Source organism: Aethalodelphis obliquidens, unplaced genomic scaffold (genome assembly GCF_003676395.1).
Source record: "Aethalodelphis obliquidens isolate GAN/ISIS:26980383/991018 unplaced genomic scaffold, ASM367639v1 scaffold34, whole genome shotgun sequence".
NCBI classification, from domain to species: Eukaryota; Metazoa; Chordata; class Mammalia; order Artiodactyla; family Delphinidae; genus Aethalodelphis; species Aethalodelphis obliquidens.
In genome coordinates, this window is record NW_020837978.1 from 4,571,482 (window position 1) to 4,597,824 (window position 26,343).

Genomic DNA, 26,343 nt, shown 5'->3' on the forward strand with positions numbered 1-26,343 from the left:
TCTGCCTGTCACAAAGGTCCAAAACTTGCCAAACTTTCTTTAGAACTGCACTGTAGTGTAAGATGTTCCCATCCAGCTCCTTCCTTCCTCCTTCCTTCCCTCCTTTCCAACCTCCCTCCCTCTCTTCCTTCCCTCCCTCCCTCCCTTCCTTCTTTCCTTCCTTTCCTCCCTCCCTCCCTCCCTCCCTTCCTTCCTTCCCTCCTTTTCTCCTGCACTTGAGGTCAGATCTGCTCTGTGTTCTGGTGGCCCCTCCAGCCTTCCTCTAGCTGCCTTTCCATCTTTCCTAGCGGACATTGTCCCTAACAAACTCCTTGCACGTTTAATCCCTTCTTAGCACCTGCTTCTCAGAACACCAGGACTAACACAGTGGCCATGGGCAGCTAAAATTGTGCAGTTTCTGTTGCTGAGGAATAAGAGAAGAAAGGATTCTGAGAAGTCTTGCCAATATCCCTAATATAATTCTGAAATCACCCACCTGTGGGTCTCAGCACATTCGATATTAAAGGTAAAATACAACTTTTCCCCCAAGAAATTTAAATAGCTGGAAAGACATATTTCTACCTTGGTCCATATATGTGTATTGTACGTGTTACAGTAATCCTTAACCTGACTTAGAATTTAAATTTCTAGAGAGTAAGAGTCTAAGAATAAAATCAATATGAAAAAATGATGATTCCAAATCTTACTTTTTAATGCATAATTTTAAAGACAGACCTTAGGCCCCCAAATATTTTTAAGTTGCAATTTTCACCTAACTCCTTAATTCTGTACTGATTTTCCAAAAGTGGTTAGTAGGTTCATCTAAATTTGCTAAGAACTCAGCTTTAGAGAGTGGGCAGGTCTTAGAAACTCAGATAAGGGCTGAACACTTAATTTGGAAAAGGTAACACTGAGTCAAAAGGTATAATAAATTGCTCTGACACATTCTTGGTTTGCCTCACGTGAGAACAGCCCACTATGTTTTTATTCATCGTTGCTGTGTCTGCTTTATCATTGTTGCTAACATGAAATATGCAAAGAAATACTCTATCTACAGAAAATTCCTCTCATTTCCCTTTTGCACCACTCAGAGCTGATAAAAAGCTGGAGAAAGGGGTTAGTAATCTTTCTTAATACTGTTTCCCTAGGAAGTCCAGATTGTGTAGTTCACAAGCTCAGCCAGGAGGTGGCAGTCATAACCAATGAGAAAATCCTGACCCTCTGCCTCTAGCAGTTTTGCATTGCCCAGCGGATGCTTCCTGGACCTAATCTCATTCTTATGAACGCGATTTCCTTCTTACAAAAACACCAGGCCCAAACAGAAACTAACCTCATCCTGCAGATAAAGAATGTTTGTGCCTTACATGTTGTCAGACTCTCTTAGCTATAGCCAGACCTTCAGTATTTTCCCAGCAGCAAGACAAGAGGCAGCTGCACATCACGGGAAGCAGAGTGGGCACACGCCCCGCGCTGAAGCCCCACATCTTATCACATGGGCCTTCGTGGTGGGCGGAAGGTGTATGAAGGGGGAGGACTCAGCTGGGCTGCTAGACCGAGTCCAGCTCCGGGAAGGCTGAACAGCTGGAGGATTCTGCAGGAAATAACAAAGAAGCGGGGTAGCTGTTCTGTTGAGGTCACAGTGCTGTCCCCAAGCCCTGAGTCACTCAGACCAAGTGCTTTCCCACCAGCAATGCCCACGTGTCTTCCTCATGCCAACACGGGTCTGGCGAGCTTTCCTGAGAGGCGGTTCGTTGAGATGGAATTATTGCCACCTCTTAAGCTACAGAACTAGGATGGCTGCTCAGAGAGTAAAGGCTTCTGGAGGGTTGAGGAAGCCACTTAAAGAGTCCAGACCTGACCCCAAGGGCAGTGGGTGCCAGTCAAAGATTTTAAGCAGGGCAGTGAGAGGGTGGACAGAACAGAACGCAGAGGGGGCAAAGGAAAGGAGACAGAGGACGTTCTCTTCCTGTCCCTGAGTCTCAGCATCCAGCCACTTTCATCGTACTTCTCATAACATGTTGTGAAGAGTGACAACGTTCCTTAGGCTCCTTCCTCTACTGCATCTTCGCCAGGGCAATAGCCCCCCCATTTCCAGCGAGTCCCGGGTGAGACAAATGATGGCAGAGCAGCTCGTGGGCTGTGGCGTCGGAGGGAACCAGCTTCAGGATTTGGAGCAGTAACATAAGCTCTCAAACCTTATTTCCTTGTGCGTTAAGTAGGGGTGAAAGTACAGCAGCTCAGGGGCTGCGGTGAGGGTGGAGTGAGGCCAGACAGGGAAGTCCTTAGGACAGCGCTTGAACTAGAGAAAACGCTCGATAAACTGGTTACCATAGACGGAAACTCTACCTGGGAAGTGCTCATGAAGCCGGGCAAATCCACCAGCAGATGCTGAGCGAGCCCTGGGGCTCATCACACCCACGATTCTATAAAGACCCTGCGCGCGCGCACACACACACACACACAGGCATAAAGGGTTTCTCCCCCGTCCTACACACACCCACTGGGTCTGCTTAGAGCCACCCACTTCTTTGCTTCTGCCAAGGTGCCCTGGAGGTGTTCCCTTTTCCATCTGCTTGAAAATGCACCCAGAGGGCCCACCTGGGGTTCAGCCCTCTGGGATTCTGTACCCCTGGGATGGCCCTGACTCTGGCCCACCATCCAGGGCTTACCGGAGCCAGAGAAAGGTCACCGGCTGCTTTTGATAAGTAACTAGAAATGTCGGCCTCTACAGCATCAGACACCTTGAGACGACACCAAGGCTCTGCACGTGTTTGAACCGCAGGGAAGGGCAGGTGTCCTGTGAGGTTAGAAAGACGGGAAATCACAGGAGTCACGTGAGGAAAAGCCACGCCTAGAAACACCACGTTCACACCTGTCGGCCCCTGAGCCGGAGCCCGCGCCTGGGGAGCGAACCCGGCGCGCTGCCTACCCTGCCGCAGGGCCTGGCGGCTCCTCTCGCCCAGCATCCAGTGAGAACTTGCACTGCTTACCAGCTCAGCCTTCACCCAGATCGACTCCAAATGCCTTCCCATGCCAAACGGACGGGCAGCGAATGGGTCAGCCTTCCATGTCCAAGCTTCCAAAGCTCTGAAAAGGGGTCCCCCAGGAGGCAGGGGCAGCTGCTAGGACCAGACTCTTCTAATGTAACTGAAGTTGTGTAGCAAAACCTGTGAGGCCCAGCTTACAGCTTCCTATGCCCCAAATGTGGTTTTGAAAGTTGGTTTGGTATGTTTTCCCATCCAAACAAGGAGGCTTGGAGAGGGCATTTGTAGAACTCCCTAAAGGCAGTCAAACCCACTCCAGGCCTCATGCAGAGACTGGGAAGTCAGGGAAAGCCTGACAAGTTTTGGGGGACTGGACCAAGGTCAGAGCTGGAGGAGAATTGACAAGAAGCGACCCAGGGGAAGGTACACAGACACCCAGGGAGATGATGAAGGATTTTGGAAGCCACTTAGGAGTTTGGATTTACCTTGAGGGCAATGGGGCACCATCTAAAGGTTTTATACAGGGGAGACGCCGGACCACGAAGTGTGGAACCCTTCTCCCCTCAGGGGTTGGGACGGTGGGTGTGAACTCAGCAGGGAAGAGCATGCGCTTGTGAGGAAGGACCTGGCCTCTCCCCCGACGGTGGGCAGGGAAGGGGACCCTGAGGATCTCGGCTTTAGTATTGGGAGACAGAGCGGGGACGAGGGGGTGTTTGTTCAAAAGGCCAACAGGCCACCAAATCGGAGATCAGAGGGCTAGTTTTAGGTGGGGTGCAGGTGTGCATAAACTTGGGGGATGTCTGCACTCTGCTTTCTTGGAAATGCCATCTCCTCCCAGCCTGGAAGCTTCCATCAATCCAGACACAGCAACTGCGTGGCAGTGCCAGGACTGAAAGAGTGGTGCAAAGGGAAAGAAGTTTCTATTGTTTGTGAGGCATTTGCTATCTCTAAATGTGGGACAAAACCAAAGTCCACTGCCCTTCAAGATGGAATAGACTGATTTCTCTTCATGCACAGGGACTGCACGGAACTTGAGGCTTGTGGGAAGTCCTTTGAAGTTGAACTATTTTTATGATATCATAGTGTTTTTCTAAAAGGAAAGATAGTATAAATAAATACACAACCTGCAGCACCAATGATAAGGTTACATTTTTTCTTTAAATTAATTAATTAATTTATTTTTTGCTGCGTTGGGTCTTCGTTGCTGTGCACGGGCTTTCTCTAGTTGAGGAGAGCGGGGGCTACTCTTCATTATGGTGCGTGGGCTTTTCATTGCGGTGGCTTCTTTCATTGCAGAGCACAGGTTCTAGGCGCGCAGACTTCAGTAGTTGTGGCGCACGGGCTTAGTCGCTCTGCGGCATGAGGGATCTTCCTGGACCAGGGCTTGAACCCGTGTCCCCGGTATTGGCAGGCGGATTTTTAACCACTGCACCACCGGGGAAGTCCCAAGGTTACGTTTTTTTCTATTTAAATATATTAATAAATAAATCCAAGGGCACTCAAGGACACACATCCCTAACCACGGGTCAGTTAGTGCAGGAGCAGACTGGCCAGGCTTTTGAACTGAAACATTTTTATCAAAGCCACACCGACGTTGCACAAATGACCACTCGTTCTCCAAATTGCACGTTTTGTAATACAAGCATTTTAATTTTGCTTGATATGTATTTCCTTTATTTATAAATTTCACCTATTTATATATTTTTCATTTGTTTGTTTGTTTGTTTTAGACAAAAGCCAGGGTTAACAAAAGCTAACCAAAAATACACCCAGAAACATAGGCTTAAGTACCGGAAACTCCCCTCTCAAAAGCAAGAAAGTTTCTTAGCTAATTTGTGAAACCTTGGTAGGCTTCCATGAGATTTCGAAAATAGTTGCATGGCAAGATGGCTCACATATTTCTCCATGAATAGATTAGAAACAGATTGATGAGTATTGAAACAGAAAACATAAATACTACTGTATTTCATGTAATCTGAGGCTCCTTCGGTGTTATTTAATGAAACACCAAGCAAGGGAAATTGTTGCCATCTCACTGTATGTGTCACAGTGCTTTCTTAGCACTTAGAATTTTTATTTTAAACGTGTTAAAAGAACTCTTTTAGACCTGTTCGAACACAGAATGTATTATATCACGTATCACTCTTCTGCATACACAAAAAGGAAATAGAGGCTAAATACATTGGTTAAGGTATGCCTAAAACTCTTCCCCATGCAGAATCTACCTCTTTGGAATCACATTTGAGGCAGGACCTCTGGAATCCATGTTCTCCATCCACCACTGTCCTATGAGCCATCGAGGGCTTTCAGGAGAATTTTGGTAAGGCCGTATTTCTCCTAAAAGTGCTCCACAGTTGTCTTCAGAATTTTCCTCCAAACCTCTGACACCCATTCTCTAAGCTTTGATGCCCATACAGTACCAGCAACACTATGACACACAGCTGCCTACTTCACAGCTAGAATAAGAGATCTCAGAATGGCTAGAGCACGAGAAAGTGTTCCTCCTAAAATCAGTGAAATGGGTGCAATGGACTGAATGTCCCTCTAAAATTCATATGTAGAAATGCTAATCTCCAATGTGATGGTATTCAGAGGTGCAGCCTTTGGGGGGGTGATTGGGTCATGAGGGTGGAGCCCTCAGGATGGGATTAGTGCCCTCGTAAAAGGGACCCCAGAGAGCTGCCTCCTCTTTCTGCCCTGTAAGGACAAAATGAGTTGTGACCTGGAAGAGGGCCCTCACCCAACCCTGCTGGCACCTTGACTGCCATGTTTCAGTCTCCAGAATCGTGAGCAATAAATGTCTGATGTTTATAAGTCACGAAGTCTGTGGCACACTGTTATAGCAACGGGAACTAAGACACACGATCACTTGAATTTAACATGCGCTTTTACTGTCTCCCATCTCCACTTCCCCCCACTCAGATACAGGAGTGTGTGTGTGTGTGTGCGTGAGTGTGCACACATGTGCATACCTAAAGATAACTTTGGGAGAAGGAGGAAAATCTGGCATCCGTGATAAAAAGTAGGAAAGACCACATTTGAAAAATGCACGACAAACCCATGGTTTCGGACGATCACAGCTGTCAACCATCCAGTATACCCGAGGCTAGTCCACAGCGTGACTCAGACCTACGGGAAGCTAGACCTCGTGCATTAGGAAGCCGGGGGATACTCACCAGACAGAACAGCACAGGCTTTGGGGGCAGCCCCTGCAGGGAGTGGATGGTGGTTTTCTCTTTTAAGTTGCCCAGTGGCGCTCCCATGACCATGCTCCCTGAGTTCCAGGTTACTCAGCTGCGAAAAAGGACAATTATGGTGCATGTCTCACAGGGGGTGGTAAAGAATAAATAAAGCCACCTATGGAAATGCCATGAATAAAGGCCAAATACTTTTTGGTTGCCCCCGCCCCATTTATCCCGCCCTCAATATACAGCCCCAAGCTTTACCCCAAAGACTGAAAATAAATCAGAACCGAAAACAGAAAAACCAGAAAAAAACCAGAGAAACAAAATTAAAGCGTGTTTTTGTCTGTATTTTATGGATTCCTGAGAGGAGACAATTTCTCCTGAAAACATATCTTTGTGCAACAACATATAAACATAACAGCTAAAGACTGGGGGCATTTTTCTGGCATTCTACTACAGGGTTTTTTTAATACAATTTTTAAAGCTTACACTCAATTCACAGTTACTACAAAATATTGGCTCTATTCCCCATGTTGTACAGTACATCTTTGCGCCCTGTCTTACACCCAATTGTTTGTACCTCCCATCCCCCCACCCCTATATTTCCCCTCCCCCCCCCCACTGCTAACCTCTAGTTTGTTCTCTGTATCTGTAAGGCTGCTTCTTTTTTGTTCTATTCACTATCTTTTTAAGAATAGTATGTTTGCGTGACTCAGATCTGTAGAGAGATGAGTTCTGCTCTGTCCTTGGTATCCATGAATGCAGTCAGACTCTTCCAGGCAGTGGCAAGTTCAGCCATGGGCAGATGGTCAGCGATGACGCAGCAGATCCCGAGCCTGGCTGCTCAGAATGGCTCACCCCTCCCTTTCCTAGGTATACCTCCTGCAGCATCCTCCCGGGCCACACCAGGTGAAAGGCCCCAGCACAGGACAAGCAAATATAAACCTCTGCCTTCCAGGAAGCCCACAAACCTCCTTCCCTGGGGTTGGTTCCAGTCAAAGGTTGGGCTTGATTCCAGTCAAAGGTTGGGCTTGGCTGCAGTGGGCAGGAAGCCCAAAACGTAACCCAAAACTCAACAACGACTTTCTTTTATGGCTCTGGGAGATCAATGAATCACTTTGCCTTGGTTTCCCATCTCTATAATGAGAAGAATAGCCTCGTCTCCTCTGTAAGTGTGTTCGGAGGACTAAGAATTTGTGAAACGTGACTGCTTTGTACCCTCTAACGAGTGGAACACAGAGGTATTGCTAAATACGACTAAGGCATGATTATGGCTGAACTTCCAGCCTGACCATTCAGTAAACCATATTCCATATTCCCCTATGTATACATACTGAGAGAGAAAGAGAGAGAGAGAGAATAACCCTCTCTCTCATTCACTCCTTCCTGTTCTTGGTGTGTGTCGTTTATTTCCCCTCTGCTTCTAGAAACAGCACTCCTTTTCATTGGGCATCTGCACTCTCCCCACCATAACCACAGCACCCCATCCCGTCTCATTCCTATTTGAGAGCCCCCAGGCCTCAGGTCTGGCTAGTTAGAAGACTCCATCTTCATTAGCCCTGGTTTCCCTGAAAGCAGAGTACCTCACGTAGCAGTTTATTTGGGAAGAAGGTCCAGGGAGCAGGAGTGAGGCAAGGAGGAAAAGTCACCACAAAGATGTGCTACTGGCCATCAAGGCAGCTGCCTGGAGAGAGATCTTGCGAGGCTCTTGGAGAAACCCATACAGGGCATCTCAGAACCATCCGCCTGATGGACGAAGGACAGGAGCGTTTCTCCGGTGGTCCCTGCCCCAGCCTCACTGGCCCTTATTTACAGGTTGATCCTGTGAGAGTGCTGGGAGGGGGCCCTGCAGGCGTCCCTCACCAGGGCTTAGGGGAACCACGGTGGGAGCTGGAAACATCCCAAGCTGAGATGGGACACGTGAGCCCCGAAGAATCCTGACCGACGGAGTGTGGACGCAGCGCCTAAACAGCCCTGCAGAGCAGGGAACATCGTGACAGGAGGGATCACCTTGCTGGACAGGACCACCTTGCAACTCACAACAGTCAAGCAGGAGCCCCTTGAACTTGTCGTGTACTTGGAGACCAAGCGCTTAAGCCTCTGATGATTGTGGTGAATTTTCTATGAACATATTTAGACAACCAGGAAATCGCAACAAAATCTTATTTTAGTAGATACAGAACTTATAACAGACATCATCTATCTACCTACCTACCTATATTGATCTATCTCTATCTATCATCTGTATTTACCTCTATCTATCTCTATCTCTATCTATTTTATCTGTATATGTATCTATCATCTATATACCTCTATCTATCTCTAGCTCTATGTATCTATCTATTTTATCTATCTCTCTATCTATCATCTATCCTACAGAGGGAACTGTCAGGAGGGAGCTTGGTGATCTAAATTTTCTAACGAATCACAATCCTCAGGGTCTCATCTCCTTGTACAGTCTCAACTGTCACCTCTAAGCATGCGATGCTTGCTCCACATCTTTGGGGCAAACCCCTGTCCTGAAGGTTCCTCCTGCACTTGCAGTGGCATTCTGGTTGCTCCTGCGGGTACTTTCAGCTCTCCACGTCTAAAACAAATCTCCACGACCACACGAAACCTCTTCTTCCTCCCAACCTCCCTGCCACCTTCCAGAACCCCCCGCCTGGCCTCCAGAGGAGCTGTCCCCCGCTTCCCTGTCTCCTCATCCAATCAGCAGCAGAAGTGACCTCTGTCTGTCTGCTCTGTTGCCTTCCTGCTGCCTGCACCACCATCCAGGCCTCGCTTCCTTTGCGGGAGAGGCTCCAACAGCCGCCCCTGCACCCTCCACCCCCGGGCTCCCCTGCCCTAGTCCCGCCGGCACACAGCACCCCTGGCCACTCGGCTCCCATGGCTCTCACTGTCCGCTAAACGCAGATTTCCCGTCCTGCGACGTAGAGTTCTCTCTAATTCACGTAGCCAAGCAGCCACCCCTGCCGGTTCCACCAAAGCACCGCTTTAAGAAATCCTTCCCAGGTGGCTTCATCAGTAACACTGACAGAAATGGCTGGCCCAGCAGGAATGGAGCTGTGTTTCTTCCCTGGCATTTGCTTTCCTCTCCTCTCCTTCCTTCCTTTCCCCTCCCAACACACACAGAAAACAATTACACCTTTAAATACAAAAGGACACTTCTCTGAAATAGTCAGCAAACATCAAGGATGTGCAGATGTCACACCAAGAGCAAGGGGGGGAAGAAGCATAAGGAAAATATAGAAATCCCAAATTTTAACCAATAGTCACCATGACCTCTTACAGCCTTCACTAAGAGACGCATTTGTGACCCAGATCCTTCCAGAAGGATGAATCAAGGCTAGAACCAGAGATTTCCCGGAGGCTGTCCAAAGGCAAGTGGGAGCCTCTTTCAAGGCCTGGAGACAGAAGTCTATATGCCTGAAAATCATGAGAATCCTTTTTCCTTGACACCAAGGAGTTAACTAGGAAACTGTACATGCAAACAGCTATGAGGGGAAGGAGGAAGGGAAGAGAATGTGGCCCATTTCCTCACTCGGGCAAAAAGAAAATATGTTTAAATAGAACAATGAGAAGATGGTGTCATGATGAGATACTGCATAGTGTGTCAGCTGGTGAGCTGTTCATACACAGCCGGGCCTGGAGCTTGGCCGACCACGGAGACACTTCCTGCCTCCTTGCGATGACCCCTGCAGGAAACTGCTGAAAACATTGTGTGTATGTGTGCGTGTTTGTGTGAGTGTGTATGTGTGCATGTGTGTACGCAAGTGTGTGCGCGCCTGTGTGTGAGCATTTGAGTGTACATGTTTGTGTACTTTGCACGTCTGCATGTGTAATTGTGTGGGTTTGTGTACATGTGAGTCATGTGTGTGTTTTTGCACGTGTGCATGTGTGGTTTGTTGCATGTGTGTGCATGTGTGATTTGTCTGCATGTGTGTGTGAGTGCATGGTGTGCACATGAGTGTCTCAGAAGAGGCCAGCACAGGCTGCTTTGAGGAACATCCATTCCCATTCCACCCAGAGCTGCCCAAGGCCAGTCTGATTAGTGGGGAGAGTGAAAGAGAAAAGAGCAGACAGATGAAAAATTGTTCCTCTCCCTTCATGTTCACTGTACTCCTAAATGCAGGAGCTTTTGGGGTGGAAGACAATAACCCAGTACGTCTTAACCTGTATTCGGTGGACACGGACCTGTGACCCTCCCTGTGGGACCCTCAGAGAAGCACACACCTTCCCCCCCCCCCTCCCCCAGCAGAGAAATAGACCCTTCCCGGCCCCCCCCCGACTTCCACGTGCACCCAAGCTCCTCTCTCCTCTCTTCACCACAGTAGCCCCCACCCCCAACTTCCTTAAATCAAAAATTGACAAATAACCCAAGGAAATGAGTACCCTCCCAATGAACTGAAGTTTTGCTCTGTGCTGTTTGGATAATACCATCCTAACAGAATACCTGGAAGTTACAGAACAGACTCATTAAACACAGCTACCAGTTCATAAGCCCTTGAAATGCCTTGGGGGTCCCAACGAAGACTCTTCCAGGGACAGAGGGCCGGGTGGTGCCTAGGTCCGGCTTAGGAATTAGATTTCATTTCAGAGACCGCTTGCTACACTGTACTGAGACTGTTTCAGCGGCTGAATCAGGCCGCCCTGGGGAAAAAAATAATTTTTTTGTGAATTTGTGCCACTTGCCTTGGGCATGGGAAAGGGAGTGGCACCGGCTTGCTATCCTCAATGGGCTACGTTCTCGGGCTTTGTCTTATCTGATCCACACAGCTCCTTGTACAATAAGTACCACCCTCATTTCATAAACAAGGCATCAGAGGGTTTCGCACTCAGAAGGGAGGGATCCTTGTGTCCGGGAGACGCGGTTTGGCCTTAGGACTCCCCATAGGCCTGGCTGAAACTTTCTTAGACCTGCACCAGTGCCCTTCTCCTTCCACCGGGGCTACACCTGCATCTCAACCCAGGGTTCTCCCAGCCTCTGTCACAGGAGCCTGGGGCCCCTCGGGAGCACCCCACCTCTTCTCTCTGCTCCTAGGTGATAAAGGCTGTCGAGTCCAGCATAACCTGTTGGGCATGTGCTGTGCTGATGAAGAAGGAAAGAAACGACACACCAAAGCTGCTGCGAGAATTAGCCGTGTTTATTGGCAGGAGCTAGGTGAGCCCTTCTGGGACTGGATTTTCACAGGACTCGATCAAGGAGGCCAGAATGTCAGACTGCAGAAATCAGGAATTCATAGATTCAAGGGCAATTTCTCTAGAGTCAGGATTTAACATCCTCGCAGGGACCCCAGGGGGTGGACGAATTCTCTGTTGGAGAAACTGATGGGCAGTGCTGGGTGAAGCAAAATAGCCCCAGCCTCCCTGGCAGGTGGCCAAGGAAGGGTGGAGAAGCATGAGGCATGGTGGGATGGGAATGAATATTAGGGAGGCAGAAGACCCACCAGAGGATGGTGCCCGGCAGGAAGCCCAGAAGACGCAGCTTCCCCCAGAAGGGGGACGTGCTGGGGAGGCGGACCCAGCATCTCGAGATGTTCAGGCTGGCTCTGCTCTACAGATCGTAGGAGGGCTGGCCGCAGAGCTGGGCTCATGAACAACCATGGTTAGGATGAGGGAGAGCCCCGAAGCTCTAGCAGGAGCCTGCATTTAACCACCAGAAGCTACAGGGCTGCTACCACCCTCCTGACTGGCGAGGCCACAGAGGCAGCCAGAGAGGCGTGACCACCAGGGAGTCACAGACACGGTTAACAGAGCATGGTGTTCCCAAGGGAAAAAATAAACAGGCAGCCAAGAAGGGTGCTACTCAATATCTGCAAAAACAGAGGCAAGAATAGAGGACCAGGAGACGGCGGGGCTGCGCCCCCAATAAAATATTACGGCTTCTTACGTAGTGTCTAGATTCAAGCCAGCTTTCAGATTTGGAACCCGTTGACCAGAGAGGGAGAACCCTGCAACACCGCTGCAAGCTGTACTGTGACGGTAGCTGCATTAGTTTCCTAAAGTACCCCAAGTAGGTGGCTGACAAGAGAAATGTATTCTCTTACAGTTCTGGAGATCAGAAGTCTGAAATCAAGGTGTCAGGAGGGTCACACTCCCTCTGAAACGTGGAGGTGATCCCTCCTCGCTGCTAGCTAGCTTCTAGTGGTTTTCCAACAATCTCTGGCATCCCGTGGCTGACAGATGCATCCCCCCAGTCCTCCCTCTTCACATGGATTTCTCCTTTTGTCTTCACACCGTCTTTCCTCTGTGCATGTCTGTCCCTGTGTTCCAATTGTCCCTTTTTATAATGACTCCAGTTACACTGGATTAGGGTCCACCCTAATGAACTGAACTCATCCTCACGTGGTTAAATCCGCAAAAATCCTATTTCCAAATAAGGTCACATTCACAGGTTTGGGGGTTAGGACTTTAACATATCTTCTTTTGGGGAGAAGAAAACTCAACTTTAACAATAGTATCACTGAAAAGGTCATAGGTTACTAGGTGAGTAATCACTGGGAAAAGGTGAAAACTCAGACAATGTAAGAACTATTGGGTCTGAATTGACATTGACCCTGGAGACCCCCTGTTAGAGTGGGGACCTACGAGGCCGGGCAATACATGGAGTCCAAGTTACTGTCCAGCTCACAGTGGTCCTGTGGTTCCACTGACACGCCTATGGCCGTTTCCTTACTAAGTGCACAACTGTATTAGCTCTACTTGGTGGTTGGATTAGCTTCAACTTTGGAACGCTGGTCCTTAGGATAAGTCCTATCATAGTGGAGAACAACAAATGGAAACCTCTGAAAATAGCCCTACCTGTCGGGGTAGCAAATCAAAAACAATATTGCATTCTGAGGCGGGTGGCAGAAATTTGTACCACCGTTAAAGACCTCTGGGGTGCACAGTGGTTGTAACCATCCTATCTGCATTTAATTTACCAATTTGGCCCCTGCAGAAACTGAATAGATCTGAGGGAATGATTAAAACCTACAACAAATTAAACAAATAGTAGCCCCGCTCACGGGTGCTGTGTTGGATTTAGTCCGTGGCAAACAATCATTAAAGAGAATTAGAAACTGTTTGCGTTTATGTGGGATGGAAAACAATATTCAATTAGCTCTTTGCCTCATGGCTGTATGAACTCTCCTGCCTTCTTCATAAAATGGTCTGAAGATATGTGAACCACCCGAACATCCTACAGAACATAATGACATCATGGAGATTGGACAGAAGAAATAATAGGAGGTCTGTATTTCTTCCCTGGTATTTGCTTTCCTCTCCTCTCCTTCCTTCCTTTCCCCTCCCAACACACACAGAAAACAATTACACCTTTAAATACAAAAGGACACTTCTCTGAAACAGTCAGCAAAAATCAAGGATGTGCAGATGTCACACAAAGAGCAATAATATAAGGTCTCACTGGAGACCTTAGTAAAGTACATGCACCAGAGAGGATGGCAGATAAACCCTGTGAAGATTCAGGGGCTCACATTTCAATGAAGTCTTTAGGAGTCCAGTGGCCAGAGAATTCCTGAATGCCCCCTCCAAGGTAAAATACAAATTTCTGCATCTTGCCTCCCCTACCACAAGGAAAGCAGCACCACGCCTGTTGTGCCTCATTTGATTCTGAAGGCAGAACATTCTACACCTGGAAGTACTGTTCCAGCCCATACACTGTGTGGCACAGAAGAATATTAACTCTGAGTGGCACCTGCAGGGGGTCCAAACTGCAGTGCAAGCACACCCACCACTGGAGCCATATGATCTGGTGGCCCATGAGGTTGGAGGTGTCAGTGGTGGGATAAGATTACAAGTTAATCACCAAAGGGGATGCTGCCTATAAGCTTAACTTATGCATCATGGCCCATCTCTGGGAACCCTGCCTCCCAGGTCATGAGCATTAAGCTAACATACCTTTGTTTAGCTCACAGGAAACATCCTGACTAGGCCCCCCTGTGAAGGACTGCAAGGAGGAAGAAATTAGCACATCCCCTCTGGAGGATGACCAGAGCCAAGAAATGTTTGACTTTACTCCATCCCCTTTTAGTATAAAAAAGCCTGAGCTCTAACTCGGGCAAGATTGCTCTTTGGGACATGAGTTCACCATCTTCTTGGTCTTCTGGCTTCTGAACAAAGTCACTATCCCTGGCCCCAACAACTCGTCTCTCAATTTATTGGCCTGTCATGCAGCAAGCAGTATGGGCTTGGACTCGGTAACAATCATAGTTGAAACTAAAAGTAGAACTACCATAGGACCCAGCAATCCCACTACTGGGCATATACCCTGCGAAAACCATAATTCAAAGGACACACGTACCCCAATGTTCATTGCAGCACAATTTACGGTACCCAGGTCATGGAAGCAACCTAAATGCCCATTGACAGACGAATGGATAAAGAAGCTGCAGTACATGTATACAATGGTATTACTCGGCCATAAAAAGAAACAAAATTGGGTCATTTGTAGAGATGTGGATGAATCTGGACACTGTCATACAGAGTGAAGTAAGCCAGATAGAGGAAAATGAATATCGTATGTCAATGCATATATGTGGAATCTAGAAAAATGGTACAGATGAAACTATGTGCAGGGCAGAAAAAGAGACATAGCATAGAGAACAGACATGTGGACACGGGGCGGGGGGAAGAGGAGGGTGGGATGAATTAGGAGAATAGGATTGACATATATGCACCCACCATTCGTAAAATAGCTAGCTAGCGGGAACCTGCTACAAAGCACAGGAAGCCCAGCTCGGTGCTGGGATGACCTAGATGGGTGGGATGGCAGTGGTGGGGTGGTGGGAGGGAGGTCCAAGAGGGAGGGGATATAGGTATACATATAGTTGGTTCACGTCATTGTACAGCAGAAACTAACACAACATGGTAAAGCAACTATACTCCAATAAAATTTTTTTTAAAAAAGTACTGCCTAGACATGGAGATCTTTCAGGAGGAGACAGAAAGGCACTGGGTTCTCCCAGGCTCTTCTTTGGTTGCTGATCAGAGTCAGCTGCCAGTCTCCAGTGACATGGGATTTCCAGCCCATGTGTCACCCTTGGTCTTGCAAGTCCCACAGGATCTTCATCATCAGGCAAAATGTGTGGAGTCCTGAGCTGCAGGGCTGTGTGAGGAAACGGAGGACCGATGAGAGCCTATTTTTACTTTAAGAATCGCCTCTCATTCCATTCACATGAGACACTTAGAGCAGAAAAACCACAGAGACATATAGGGCAGGGGCTGCCAGGGGCAGGGGGTGGGGGGGTGGGACTGTTTGATGGGGACAGAGGTTCAGCTGAGGAAGATGAAAAGGGTTCTGGAGACGATGGTGGTGATGGTGGTACAACCGTGAATGTATTTAATACCACTGAACTGTTCCCATAAAAATAGTTCCGATGGTAAATTTTATGTTATGTGTGTTTGACCACAATGGAAAATTTTGAAAGAAAAAAAAAGGGATGAAGCATGTACTGATACATACTCTGCCGTGGATGAACCTTGAAAACATGATGCTAAAGGGAAAAAAAAAAGCAGTAGCAAAGGTCACATACTGTCTGATTCCATTTATAGGAAACTTCCAGAACAGATAAATCCACAGGGACAGAAAGCAGATTGGTGGTTGCCAGGGCTGGGGAGGGGGATGGGGGGAAACTGCTTCTGGGGTGATGAAGACATTTTGGAACTAGATAGGGGTGGTGTTTGCACGACATTGTGAATGCGCTACATGCCACTGAACTGTTACTTTAAAATGGTTACGTTTATGTTATATGAGTTTCACCTCAATAATTCATTTTTTAAGTCCAACAAAAATCACCGATCCGGCTGGTGGGTGTGAGTGGGAGTGAAAATGCTCAGGGCTGCGTGCCGCCCTTCTGCAGGCGGCACTGGGCCCGATGCTCACTGGCTCCCGAGGGTCTTCTCCAGGGGTCTCCTCCAGGGACCACCACCACAGTCTGTGCACAGAAGCCCCCCCTCAGGCCTCAGGAGCCTTCCATCCTCGGAAGCATGTGGCAGTGATTTTTCCCCTTTTCTGTGGGTTCTCTGTGGTTATCCATACGAGACAGGCCCTGTGTGTTTGCAGGGAGTCACCAGGGGCAGAGGCTCGGATCAGAGCAGCTGGGCAGGGAAACGGAACCCTGGGCGCTGCTGGGTCCACAGGGGGCAGGCGGCCTCCACTCTCTCAGCACGACCTCCCCTGCCCGGCTCAACCAGGGGCTTGCAAAGACCTTGCCAACCACCAGGCAGGCGCCCCGTGGGACCAGACAGGACAGGGGAGAGGGCCGGGGTGGGGGAAGATGAGACCCTGCATGACAGAGCGAGGCTGGGTCTGCACTGGGGGCTGGAGGGAGAAGCCGAGTTACTGAAGGATGCAGGGAGCAGAAGAACAGCCCAACTCAACAAACAAAACAAAACGATGCTTTGGTGACGGAAACGCTGAAGGTGCAGGAAAGGGTGTGATGAAGGGCCACGTGCCGGAGCAGGTGGGCAGTGAGGGCACCCTGATGGGGGAGAGAAGGTAAGGGGGGGCGTGTGGAGGTCGTTCGAGGGTGGAGGGTGGGAACTTCAGGGAGCGCAGAGCAGATGGCCTCGATCTTCTAACTGGGAAAGGCGGCCATGCAGAACCTGGCCGAGGAGACGGTGGGGTAGGACTGGGCAGTAGGCAGACAATTCCCCAGCGGCCCAGGGGTCCAGGACAGGGCGTCCTGTGTGAACAAAGGTGCTTCCCAAGATGCTTCCTGAGGAGAATCCCCAGGAGGGATGTCAAAATGCAGATTCCCAAACTGCTCCCCAGAACTGGGATGGGACCAAAAACCTGCATTGTTAGGACAGCCGGAGTACACGCTTCACACCAGGCAAGTTCGAAGAAAGAGTGGTTAAAGTGCTGAGGATGGAGAGCCCGGGACGGGCTGGATAATGTGAAACTGCGGGGAAGCCTTTAGCATCCTTTGGCCTCGTATAAAACACCGCTGCCCAAAAGCCCGTGAGGAGAAAACTGACGATTGGGGTAAGCCCGGTGAGGGGCGTCTACCCAGGAGGGTGGGGTCCACCCAGGAGGGTGGGGTTTACCCAGGAGGCTGGGGTCTACCCAGGAGGGTGGGGTCTACCCAGGAGGCTGAGGTCTACCCAGGAGGCTGGGGTCTACTCAGGAGGGTGGGGTCCACCCAGGAGGGTGGGGTTTACACAGGAGGGTGGGGTTTACCCAGGAGGGTGGGGTCTACTCAGGAGGGTGGGGTCTACCCAGGAGGCTGGGGTCTACCCAGGAGGGTGGGGTCTACTCAGGAGGGTGGGGGTCTACTCTGAAGGGTGGGGTTTACCCAGGAGGGTGTGGTGGGAAGGCTTGGGGGGGTGACTGTGAGCACAGTTGCAACGCTTGACCTTGGACCCACACTTAGCAGAGACTGAGAGTGAAGGCAGGAGAGAGCTGAAAGACGGTGAGAGAGGAAAAGTGGAGGGGAAAGGTCAAGATCGGAAGTGAGTGAGGGTGAGGAAAACAGGAGCGTCTGAGCAGGAGGTGGGGTTTCAGGGTCGGACAGGGGAGCTGGAGTCCAGGCAGCGCTGCTTGGGGCCAAGAGCCATGTTCCCAGGTCACCCATCAGTCCCAGGACATCTTCCTGAGGCAGCCACTTTACACAGATACTTGGGGAGGAAGTTATTTTTCTACTGTAACAAACACTTTCCATTAACTCACATGAAATAGTAAGATTTTTTTAAAAAGCCTTCAAAGGCCTTTCTCCTGGCTGCTTCAGGCTGCGCACCCGGGGTCCGCGCCCCTCTGTGGTTTGGTGACGTGGAAGCGCTGCTGAGGAATCCACACAATAAAGACAGACACTGGATTCTGGATCTCTGGGTAGGGAGGCGTGGCCAGGCTTAATAACTGGAACGTCATGAAATTGCCAATAATTGACCATTTCTATACGAATGGTTCCTTCCTGCGATTCATCCCAAATCATAGATTCCTTTCTGAGTTCTCTGTCTCGCCGCTGCCTCCACCGTGTGGCCTCAGGGGGCACTGCTCCTCCTCCAAAGGGCAAAGGCCACTTCCTGGGCCTCCCGAAGCGTCACCAAGTCAGGGTTGGAACAAAGAAGCTACTTAAAAAGGAAGTAACCAGAAAGATGCAGGAATCTGGACAGGGCAGCTCCTTGTCCCCTAACACGTGGTCCCCAGACCTGCGGCATCACCTGGAAGCTTGCAGAGTCTCTGGCCCCCAACCAGACCTATGGAATCAGAATCAGCATTTTAACAAGCTTCCCAGGTGATCTGAATGCACACTGAGATCTGAGAAGCACGGGTCTAGCTGGCAGACTCTGCTTCCTGGGCATCCACCGCCTAACCTTAGCAACCTGGGCCCTGCCCATTTTGCACCCACCCTCAAAAGTGTTCTCTTAGACCCTCCTCTCCCCAGAATCTACAGAAAGCCTGGCCCTCCCAGGAATACAGCTTCACCTCCTCTCTTGGGAGTGTATTAGCTATCAATTGCTGTGTAACAAATGACCCCCAAACTTAGTTTAAAACAGCAAACATTTATTATCTCACAGTTTCTGTGGGCCAGGAATCTGGACATGGCTTAGCTGGGTAACTCTGACCCAGGGTCTCCCACAGGCTGCACAGAGCCAGCAGTCACCACTGGGCTCCACTGGGGGGACATTTCACTTTCAAGCTCACTTGTGCTGGGGCGTCAGTGGGTCCCCACTGGCGGTTGGCTGGAAACATTCATTCCCTGCCACCTGGTTCTCTCCACAGGACAAATCACAACCTATCAGCTTGCTTCCTTCAGAGCAAGGGCTCTGGATGGGAAGAGGGAGGGGGCAGAGACAGACAGACAGGGCAGGCAAGCAGAGGTCACAGACTTTTGTCACCAAACCTTGGAAGTGACATTCCATCACTCGTGTCCTATGCTATTGGTTAGAAGCAAGTCACAGCCCAGGCTTAAGGGGAAGGGGTTACATTGTGGGGGTGTGAGTACCAGGACGTGAGGGGTCACTGGGGACTGTCTTAGTGGCTGCTTACTTCAGGGGGTGATATCAGATCTAAGGGGCACCCCACAGGGAAGCCGTATCAGAATATGAGAACACAACCACCATGGTCATAGGCAAGGATTGGCTTACTGTCAATAAGAAGAGGTTTATTCCCTTCAATAGTAGCTTAAAGGGCAATTCCACATTAGCGTCACTTGGGGAGCATTAAAAATGCCAGTGAAGATCAACTGCATCCTAATTTCCAGGCACTGATTTTTTAAAATTTCCTGGGTTTGAGAATGACTGCAGCAGATAAACAATTTCAGATGCTGCAATGCCAGGGCTGGGACAAAAGAAGACGTGGGGCCGGCAGCTCGGAATTCAGATGGGTGACCTGCAGCAGGAAGGTGGACGGGGTGGATGGCGGGTGAGCCAGGGGATCTAGACCTCAAGGAGAGTTGGGGTCATCTTGCAGGTGAGGAGATAAGACTGACAAAAATAAATGACTTTTTACAATGACTTTGTAAAAAGTCATTTTACAATGACTTTTTACAATTGCCTACCGTGCCTTTTTACCTTTTTACCGTGCCTTTTTACAATTGCCTAATGACTTTTTACAATAGCCAAATGACACATGCAAGAGTTAGGAAGAAAGGCAGGAAGGAATGGATATATATATATATGTGTGTGTAACTGAATCCCTTTGCTGTACACCTGAAACTAACACAACATTGTAAATTGTAAATTGTAAACATTGTAAATCAACTCTACTCTAATACAAAGTAAAATAAAAATTAAATTATAAAAAAGGACGAAAGGCAGGAAAGAATGGATGCATGTAGACGTATAACTGAATCCCTTTGTTGTACACCTAAAACTAACACAGCATTGTAAATCAACTAGGCTCTAGTATAAAATAAGATAAAAATTAAATTTTAAAAAAAGGAAGGAAAGGAGTGAAGGAGAGAGGGAGAGAAGGGTGGGCGGAGGAGGGAGGGCAGAAAAAGAAACCTGTCCATTTGTAAAGCTTGTCCTCGACTCCGGCTGATGGCGTCAAGGAAATGGAGGGAGAAAAATGAAGAAGACATAACCAATAAAAGTGCCTCGTAATCTTTTACTCCTCAGTCCACAGACACACGGAAATTCAGAACTGGAGAGGCTCTGACCATCTCACCACCCCCATTTTATGGGTGTGGAAACTGAGGCACAGAGAGGTCACGTGATGGGTCGTGGCGTTGCTGGGATTGGAACTCACAGCTTTGCACGGGGCCCAGAGCTCCAGCGGCAGGCTTCCCACACACCGCCCATCTCTCCCCATGGGGTGGGTTCCGTGCCTTCTCCTGCCCAGCGGCGTGAGGATGAGACTTACGGGAAAATCGGTGGGGGGAAATACCACGCACTCTCTTATCGTGGTCCTGGGAGAGCATCGTCCACGTAAATATTTCGATAAGGGTCAGCCCACAGTAGGTTGGTGGCACACAGCCAGTACTGCGGCTGCTAATTTACTGTTTGACGGAGCCAACGGGTCGATTATAGCTTGGGCGTCTAACAAGCTCCCCACTGAACTGCACCTGCTTCTTGGAGCCTGTGATGGACTCACGCGGGGCTTCATCCACAGCAGGAAGGTGGCTCCACTCTCTAGGCGAGCCCACCTTCCCCTCTCCACCCTGCACCTCCCCTGCCTGACCGCATCTTATCCGCTGTTCTCAATCCCGGGGACCTGGTCGCTCTGTCCCGTTGCTATGGCCACGAGCCTCACCCCAGGCACCCCAGCGCTGCGGTGCTCACGGGCTCTGGCTGCCACCCAGGCAGATGCTGAGCCGTTGGGGAAGATATCGTTCTTCTCCGAAAGTTGTTCCAAGGCTGTTCCACGGGACCCTCTAGGCTGTTGGCTGAGTGTTTCAAAGCTGTCCATTTGGCGGCCGTCCACAACCGAGCAGGGATGGTTCATTTCTCTCCTGCATGAGCTTCCAGGCGCCTCTAATCCCAACCTTAAAGAGCTAAAGAAAGCTGTGCCCAGAGCTCAGGACCCTGACTGGTTACTAAACCCTGAAAACTTCACTGGTTGCCACCGATTCTCCAAGCCCCTAAGAGGGTGGTGAGGAATATCATCCCAAGAGGTCCAGCCTGACCCCTTCCCCAGCTCCTGAGTGTCCTGTGACCCCGGAGAGAAGGAAATCAGTGAGGGCTGGGGGGAGGCAAAGCAGCACATAGTTGAGACTAGAGACGTCCCCTCTTCAAAAACAAAGGCAAACCTCCCGTGTGTGACACAGACTCAGGGCGCGGTCCTGGTGGTTTGCTGACCCAGTGCTTGTGTTCACCGCCATCACAAGCAGCGAGGGGCTCCGAGGGGCTCCCTGAAAACCCACGCTACCAAGTAACACCTGTCCCTTGGGGTGGACAGCATGCCTCTCCCCATCAGAACTCCATCCCGAATCTCGCACTGGGCACAGGCAGGCAGGGCGCCCTCCAGGTCAGAAAGCAGCGTGGCAGCAGAGAGCGTTGTTTTCACTATGCTGCTCCCACAACTCCACTCAGCTCCCAAAGCCCGGAAGATGGGAGCCCCACGCCCCAGAGATGTACCCCGTTGTTGCAGAGCCCAGCCCGGGGGTGGGGGCAGCAGGGATGCACTGCCAGGTGTTCACCCACGTGAGAAGGGGTCAGGGTGGGGCAGGCAGCGGCCACTTCTGCTGACCCAACCGCAGCCATTCCAGCCACCGAGGGGCCAGGGCCACCAAGCCCCTCCCCAGGCCTCATCTTTGGCATCGATCTGCCCAGAGATACTTTGCTGAGAATTGCCCTGTCCTTTGCTTAGTTTGCAAATAACTAAATGGAATATTCAAATTGAGCTGCCTCAGAGATGCGGGTTCTTCTTTAGGAGTAATGTCAAAAAGTATCTCTTTCCAGTGAGGGAGAATATGATCGTAAGTTAATAACTAGTTAAAAATTAATGAGAAAGATGCCAAAGGAGGCTGTGGCTTGAATTTCTTCATACATTTTTGTGCTCACTTGGAATAATTCATTCAGTTTACCATTTAAGTTTGAATGTCTTCATAAAGATTTATGGTTTAATTTTTAAATTGAGGGACAGCGTGTTTTCCTCTAGAGCTGGCAAAGCAAACCTCGAGTTCAAGCCTTGATATTCAGACCCCACCGCCAGGCCCATCACTACCACCGACTTTTAACCACATCCCCTAAAAGCGGGGAACAAAGACGACGAGTATGAGCGCTGAAAAGGCCAGTGTTCAGAGCGCTGACAGTGTCACACGTCCCAGGAGGGTTAGCACAGACCCCCATGCTTTCCTTCCCATTCTTCTCCCCATCACCTCTCCCCTCCCGGCACACACATCAGTCCCACTTATTCAAAATGACCCCCAGTCTCTGCAGAGAACATTTAGATGATCAAGAGGCTGGACAGGGTCCAGCAGGAAGAAGCCTCAAACTGGGCAAACAAACTGGGCTGAAATGTCTCCCAGAGCTGCTGGCAGGCTGTTGAGACACACCATTTACTGAAAGACACTTGGAAACTTCTTGCACCACGGAAGTCTGGCGCCTCATGCACACTTCGTGACCTGCACGGCACACGACTGTGATCGCCCCGTCACTCGTTCACAGGCCCCGCGGGTCCCCGAGGCGGCGGCTGCTCCCAGACCCGCCCAAAGCTTAGGCGGGATGAGCAATGTTTTCCAGCCGGGCTGGGCTGCATGTGGTGACTCACGGAAGACTCTGGATAGGGAGGCAGCTCAGGACTCCACTTTATGATGGCGGTGTCCCCGCGAGAACGGGCATGGAGGGAGGCCTGCCACTCTCTAGATGGGTAAGGGGAAATTCAAGTTATTCTATTCTATTCTATTCTATTCTATTCTATTCTATTCTATTCTACTCTATTCTGTTCTGTTCTATTTTATTCTAGTCTATTCTATTTTACTTTATTTTATTCTATTTTATTCTATTCTATTCTATTCTGTTCTATTCTGTCCTATTTTATTCTATTCTATTCTATTTTACTTTATTTTATTCTATTTTATTTTATTCTATTCTATTCTATTTTACTTTATTTTATTCTATTCTTTTTATTCTATTCTATTCTATTCTATTCTATTCTGTTACTGAGTTTCAAGTCGTTGGAAGGCTCACGTGCTACTGGCAGCTGCTGGCTTCCTGAGGCTTTAAACAAAATAAGAATTGTCTTGGGATACGGTATAGCCCAGCACAGCACGCTGGGGACCAGGAGATGGCTTGGACCTGGCCCTGCCCCTTACCAGCTGCATTGCCCTGAGTCACCTCCCTTCTCAGGGCCTGCACCTCGGAGACAGGCTGCAGCTTCTCCTGCTGCTGCCCTGAGGCTCAGAGGAAAGGCAGGCAGGGCAGTGTCTGTCCCAAGGGGCTGCCACAGGAGAGGTGCTGGGGGCATCTGCTCAGAGCCAGGGCATGGATAGGTTCTCAGTGTCTGTCACCCAGTAGTCATCGGTCCGTGTTGATTTTGTGCCCCTCCTTTCCCAGATAAGCAGCCACCACAGAGCTGGTTCCAGCAGCTCCACCTGTCAGCCAAGCCACACACACAGCTTCTCAGAGGCGCTGAGGCCTCTCCACGAGGTGACTCCTGAGGGGAAGTCTTCAGACCAGCTGTCCAGCCCTGCTCTGTCACTAGGGGTGGTGCACCTGTGCATGGAGAGATCACAGTTCCTCTACCCTCCTGCCAAGCCTCCACTTCCCCATATTTAGTTAGAAACTGAGCTTTCTCTCCCATGAACCTAGGCAGCCCATGACCAGCGGGGCTTGAGTTTGTCTTATTTTGTGGCTTCATCACCCTCCACAGATGGCTTCTGTCTCATGATCCAAAATGGCTGTCCAGATCCAGTCATCTCATCTTATTCCAGATGGACCAGATCCATTGTGATAAGCCATTTTGTAGCACTGAAACCTTTCTTCTTGAGAAATCTTCCCCAGTTGAATAAAATGACTCAGGGGAGGGGAAGAAGGTCTGCTCAGCTCCCCACCCCACCTGCTCACAGAAGGCACCCCTTAAGGAACCCCCTGGGGTTCCCTGGAGCATAGTTAGAGAACTGCAAGACTACATTCTAAATTCAACATTCTGCTATTCTAAGTATTCACAGAGTCACTTGGGCACATTTCTGAGCCTGACAAAATTAGCTCAAGTATTATGTGAAACACATAGCAGAAAGAATACAGACAAGATAGATTCCCCTCGCACCCAGCTCTGCAGATCTGCCACCTGGGCAGAACCCACTTGGCAGGAAGTTCCTGGTTAACTGATCTCAGCCGTACACTCAGCAGCTGTGGGGGAGGAGGGAGAAGAGGGGGAAGTAATAGGGAAAAAAGTGTAATCTTATACTGAAGAGAATGTAGGCTGTAGAGACAGGACCTGTAATAAATTAGCATGAGCGGTAAGGGAGTGGAGGGGGCGGGGAGGAGATCAAAACACCTCATCCCAGGTAGGCATCAACTGCTGACCTTGAACAGATCACACCTGTGTCTCAGTTACCTCCACAGGGGGGCTGGATCATCAGGTAGGGCTTAAACTCTGTGGGACTTTTCCAACCGTAAACTTCCGTGATTCTAAGGATTGCCGGCACTTGAGAATGTTGATAACAAGGTTGCCCAACTGTCCCTGTTAGCGGTCTCCAGCGACTTGTGTTCATTACAAGGGAGATGGCTTTGAGTCTGTAAGAGCAGAGTCTGTACAATTCCCAGAGGCAATTTCGGGCACTTCTCAAGTCCAGGAAGGATGTAGAAACATTTGCAGGCCGGTAGAATTGTCTACGTATCGACAAGGATTTTCTATAGCTCTGCTGCTTAGCTAATGTTTTCTGGGGTCACTTTCTGGGGGTCTCAGATTCACTAATTTTTTACTATTATTTTTTTTAAAACTCCTAATTTGAATGACCCTGACGTTGGAAGCCTGAGGAACGAACACAGAGAGGCAGCGAGACTCCCTGAGTTGATTTAACCCTGGGTGTGACTGGACCAGGCTTGTTCAGGTCACAGGTGACTCTTACAAGGTCATCCATTGGCCTGAAGAGGGCAGTGCAGGTAAATACAGCATCTTCAGGACGGCAGGTGTCTTGGCTGGGGATGGTGTGGGACGGCATTCCATCCAAAATCTGACAGCAGGGCCTGGTTGCCAGCTGGGTCGCTTCAGTCTTCTAAGTTCCAAAGTCTTATCTGGATGGACTAGGTGGCCCCTAGTTTTATGTGTCCACCTTTGTCAGCAGCAGGGAGCAGAGACACACAGCCAGGGAGGAAAAAGGAAGCAAAACAGGATGGTGCTTACCCACTAAGGACAGAATGTCCCACTACATACGTTAGAACGCTTTTGACTGCAAGAGACAGAACACTCAGCTCCAACCAGCTTTAAAAACAAGGCTGTTTTTATCTCAGGTGATAAGAAGTCCAGTAAGTTCCCAGGGGATTAAAACCAGTGGTTCAATGATGTCATCAGGAACCCAAGTTCCTTCCAGCTCTTGGCTCTCCCATCCTCAGGGCACTGGGGTTGGCCCTAGGCATCTTGTCTCATGGTCTCCAGAGCCCTTAGAAGTCCTGGTTTCACGTCTAGACCAGCAGGGCGACTTCACAGGTCGTCCATCTGTGCAGGTTCACAGGGCCCTGTGCTCACAAGGGTCCCAAGCTCCGTTTAATGCTTTGCCGTTGCCAGCTTGAAATTTCTAATAATTTTATCTTTGAACTTGTGTTTTTCATTGCTCCTTAGGAGCAATGAAACATGCACGTGAGCAGAGGAGGTGTATGCAACGTGGTGCCCACCCTTCCCTGCTGCCCCATTCATACGATCCTGATGCCAGGAGCACAGAACCCCAGGGTACCCACACGCCCGGGAATCCAGTGAGATTCAAGCGTGATACACCGGCACGGAGTAACTGGGGGCATCAATGGCCCCTAAAGGCCATGCTAAACACAGAAAGAAGACAACAGAGTTCTAAGAAAACACAGAAGACGAAGAAACCCTATCCTATTCTTTCTAACTTGTGTTACTTCCCTGTATTAGCCAAGCACTTACTCTGAAAATGATGACATAGAAGGAAAAACAGAAGTGGTTGGCTAATACACTAGTGTGGACTGTTCTGGAAGAAAACCAGTAGAACTCCAGCCTGTAACTCCGAAAGCCTCAGTTTCTTGCTTTGTTCCTATCCCTTGACTTTTTCTCCTTTTCCTCTATCAACAGAGCAGCAGGGCAACCACCTAAGCTGTGTGCAGTGGTCTATCTCGCTGTGGATGTC

At 49.5% G+C, this 26,343-nt stretch overlaps 1 long non-coding RNA gene across 1 annotated transcript in view; it reads right to left on the reverse strand.

Annotated features, from left to right (window-relative positions):
• Positions 1-6,139: 6,139 nt before the first annotated feature.
• Positions 6,140-26,343, reverse strand: part of LOC113631715 (uncharacterized) — a 100,238-nt gene continuing 80,034 nt past the window's right edge. Inside the window, exon 6 of the long non-coding RNA XR_003437526.1 lies at positions 6,140-6,257. This is a non-coding gene — a long non-coding RNA (uncharacterized LOC113631715). The remainder of the gene's footprint in view (positions 6,258-26,343) is intronic.